This window comes from Adiantum capillus-veneris, chromosome 5 (genome assembly GCF_014529385.1).
Source record: "Adiantum capillus-veneris isolate H3 chromosome 5, ASM1452938v2, whole genome shotgun sequence".
NCBI classification, from domain to species: domain Eukaryota; kingdom Viridiplantae; phylum Streptophyta; class Polypodiopsida; order Polypodiales; family Pteridaceae; genus Adiantum; species Adiantum capillus-veneris.
In genome coordinates, this window is record NC_140935.1 from 46093712 (window position 1) to 46098400 (window position 4689).

Here is a 4689-nt window from a genome sequence, read left to right on the forward strand (position 1 = left end):
ATTTGAAACTCCAATGATTCGTGTACACTGTAAAATCTGTATCGAGCAAGTAATGCCTCCACTGAGCAAAGGAAACCCACCCATAGGTGAGAACCGATGGTATTGGGCTCTGGGATAAGGGCTCTGGGATAAATGTCCGAGGCCTGGGGCAACCAAGAGGAAACCTATATGACACCGCCAGTAGTACAAGGTGGGCAAAACAATGGTGGAAACCTATCAAAAATGAGAATACTAGCGCGCATCTGGGTAGAGCCACAAAACAGCCCGCACTCCCTATGATAAGCCCTTGGGAGATACAAGGATACTCCCGCACATAGGCCGGGTAGAGCCACAAAACAGCCCTCGCTCCCTATGATAAGCCCCTGGGAGATACTGGGACAATAGTGGCTTTGCTAGGGGCAGCCAGAGAGGTGACAGACTCTTAACATCCCCTCTCCGCCCATGGTCGGGACTGCACAATTGTGGAACTGCCAAGTTACATCTGAAGAAGCTCATCTATCCTGGGCCAAGAAGACAAGAAGGCAACGCATGTCTCCATTTGCTCTCCTTCAAAAACTCTACTATCAAGTGTAACTAGCATCTGCGAGTCTCAACACTAGCTCGCACATCTAGTAGCAAATCTAACTCATGTGAATCCAAGAGAGTAACCCATATCCACTCAGGTTTCTCCACCATCCATGTCGTATCAACTCGAATACTCTTGCTCCCCGCAAATGTAACCACTTGTCTGGCACACCACGTAACAGCTAGAAGGAAGCACTAAGAGTAATCTCTGTTGGGTGTGAGTCCAGATCTAAAGAAAGAGGATCAAGTCAATACAATCCACACACCATTGTAACCCCTCTAACTTCGAGGCTAAAGACTTTTTCTCGAATCAATACCCAGTGCTCATCAAACACGACCACCATGCCAAGTCTACAAAGCTCATAAACTGACAAGATGTGGTACCCAACATGAGGTACATATAAAGGATGGGAGATAGACATTTCCTCTCTATTGTATAAAACAAGCTTCATATCCCCCTCATTGTGTATAGGAACCAATAATCTGTCTCCAAATAAAATTGCTCCTTTGTAGGGCGTCAGTTTGTACATCAAATCACAAGAAGAATTCACGAGCCTAATAGCACCACCGTCAATCTCGAGAGTCAAGAAAGGATAGGGGGGACCCCCACTAGCGCTAACACTAGTGCCCTAAGGGGGGGGGCGGGGGGGGGGGGGGGGGGGGCTTCCTGCAATGCATAGAGGCAGTGCGAGAGAGAGAGGAGTCGTCAGCAATGCCTTCCAAGGGCGATTTCTCATGCAAAAGATGCCAAATCGGACATACAAGTGTTCGGAGCTCCATGACTTGCTAAAAATGGCCGTGGGCCTCTATAAAAACACATTTTTTTGATCATTTTAGGGGTCTTTTCTCAAACCAAAGAAGGTCTTTTCATAGACCAAGAGGCTTTTGGCCCGGTGATCGAGTGGATGCACCATCAAGTGTGTAGATTTTTTTGCGTAGAATGAAGTGTGTTTCCTGACTGTTTGTCTATGTCCCCACTCCCTTCCCTTTTCGGCTGTGTCTCTTTGTGTGTGTATGTCGATGCCAGCGGATGTGTGCCCACGGATTGCATTGTGTGGTGCAAAGAGAGAGAGAGAGAGAGAGAGAGAGAGAGAGAGAGAGAGAGAGGTTTTTTAGTGCGTCGGTGGTTTGTGTGATAGAAACTGTGCGGGTGTTGTGAGTGTGTGTGTTTGGTCTTAGTGAGCGTGTTGATCTGTGTGCAAACGGTGGTTTGCTTGTGTGAGTGCGTTGTTTGAAGGTGTTTTCCGAGAGGATAGGGGTGCTATGAATACCGTGGGCTATAGAGAGGCATTTTGTGTGTGCACTAAGTGTGTTCCCCATTCCCCCTCTCCAACGTGTGCAAAGTAGATTTGCAATTATTTCACGTTCGGAGTTTGCTATTGTCTGCCATCAAATACGAAAGGTTCTGCACTTGTTGCCGTTGTTTTCAGCAATATCCATCCATCTTCTACTGCCTCTTTTGACATGGTGTCAGAGCTCTATTGTTAACCTTGGAGCGTTTGAGGGGTGTTCTCTGGTGCTTTTCGAGAGTTTTTGGAGAGGAGATAGCTCGCTGTTTTTAAAATTCAAATTTGGTAATATTGCATCTAGTGCCAATTTTTGAGCACAAAGAGGTTGTCTATTTACATTACATTTCAAACTTGGAGTTCCGAGGGCAAAGTCATCATAGTGATCTCCTAGATCTCTCACAAAATGATGACGTGGCATGATCACCCATACAAATTCAGATAAATGGTCATAAGAGTTTCACCTTACGAGGTTCCCGTCCAATGGGCCCTAGGGGACACAAAGAGTTAAAGAACTTGAAGGCTCAAAGTTGTACCAACTTATGGTACCTCGACCAAGGGGCCTAGAACCCTAAACCCTAAAGACCAGAACCCTAAAACCCTAAAGAGAATTCCATAAATCTTGTTGTTATGTTGATGTGGCAAATCATATGGAAAATCCATGTTTTGCGCTAGCTGTGCCACATGGCAGGCTATACGGATTTTTGCGATTCATGCTGGCAGCTTTTGGGGACTTGAAGCTTTTGATGTATTGCTTTTGAGAGCCCTTAGGGCCTTCAAATTTGTAACTTGAGGGTCTCCTGTTCACAGACTTGCTGACGAGCAGTTGAGCAAAGAGGACCCTCGGACTTTGTAAATTTCCTCAAGTACTAAAGTAAATACCGAAAGGGACACCAAACTTTGGGGCCAATACCTCTGGGCACGGATCTACGTCGGGCCATGTTGAATCTATTTAACTATGGTTAAGTTTGTGAAATGTTTTTAAGTTATCCTCTCGTGTGTCGCACCGGATTCCTTACTTGGGGTGCCGAAGTAAGTTACAAGATCTGCAAGGTACGAGTAGTTGGAGAGACGCTTGGGGCACGATAAGGCAAAGAAGGAGAATAATGCAAAGGTAGAGAGCGGGAGGGCGATCTGGCAAAAAGTGCTAGAGAGAGGAAACACTCTAGACCTAAAATCTAGAGAGAGAGAGAGAGAGAGAGAGAGATGAAAAGAAATGTTATATATTAAACGTCTTCAAAAGGCCAAAATGACCTATGAGACCAAACTGATACAATCTTGGTGGATCTAATCCAATGTCTTGGTACAAAAATAAAATAAAAATGAAGTAAGGTGAAAGACTAAAAGACTAAAATCATCATCATTATCAATGCCCGAGGATGCCCAGCATCGGGCGTTGTCTGAGAAAGTATTGCATCGGTTGCTGAAGAGCATCGTCAATGTCCACCTATGTAAATAGTCGAATTGGGCATCTCCCATGTCGTGCTAGAATATAGTCCTAATCCTTTGATGGAGCCTCCGTCGATGTCATGGTCGCCCTTGTAGACGTGGGCGTCTAGCTCTCCCTAGCTCAATGGCCATGTCAACTAATCTACCTTTGGTGTAGGTGGGCTCTGAATGCTAATCTGGTTGCCGAGTCTTTGCTCGAAATAAATTAGTGATCTCCCTCTGTGAATGTGTCCCACTGCCTGATTTCCTCAAGAGACTCTCCCTGTGTCTGCGCAGCTCTAGCAAAAACAAACTGAGGCATCTCTGATCCTGGTATCTCATGACTCTAGCCAGCAATCCAAAGCCCTCTCTGAATAGACAATGAAAGCGGCCTCATATCTCATAGTATACTGGACAATAACAAATGTGATGTAACTCTTTCTCTGGCTCTATATGACACAATTGATATATCCTGGCTTCTATTGGTACTCTCCTAAATCTGTCAGTCTCAATCTCTAGCTGATGCGTTGATGTGCGCATCTAATAGCACATCGTATCTCATAGGATAAATGAGTGTCCATATAGGCCGGTCTGATCACATATCCATCTTTTGCTAGCTGGAGAAGATGCTCTCTATAGAAGGCCATCTTCGTAACCAAGTCCTGTGTCGGTTGCGTCCATGTGCTCCTGGTATCAAGCTAAATCAAATCCTGACGTATGAGTCTACTCATCTTTGTCCGTGTGAGAGATGGGGAGGGTGCATCCAAGGAGTACTGGAATGAAAGCAATCTATCCATGTTGAAAACATGTGACTGAAACCAGATGTCATCTACCCATACCAACATGTTGTATCCCCCTTGTAGCGCTAGCTGTTGGGATGACTCAAGGGCTAGTCAAGCATATGTGTCTTTGGGGATCATCAAGGATACTGATCTAGTAAGTGCCTCGACCACAAGAGGGGGGTCAGCTAGCTCGGCTCGAATAATCTCATGTGGCACTGAGGCCTTAGCCCCAATCATCCGAGAGATCATAGAGACTACAGGCCTCTCCATCCATTAGTGCTACCAGATTTGCTATGGTGGTCCACTGAGGGTCCCCAAATCTGAACTCCGTAAAGCATAGCTGAAGGCACTAGAGTATCAAAAAGCAAGAGCTTTGTTCGAGGTTCGTGAAACTAAACATGTGAACACATCTTCTCCAAATGTTGCATAAGCTCTCATCAATGTAGTCTCTGCTGCCACAAATTGTTGACGTGGCAGAGCAATCTGGACACACACGCACCCACAAAGTGATGACATAGTTGTCTGTATAGAATCCAATAATTCATGCTGACTAGCTAACGTGGCAGCTGTACGGAACCCGCGATTTGCGTTGGCCTACTGACGTGACAAAATGTATGGAACTCCAAGTT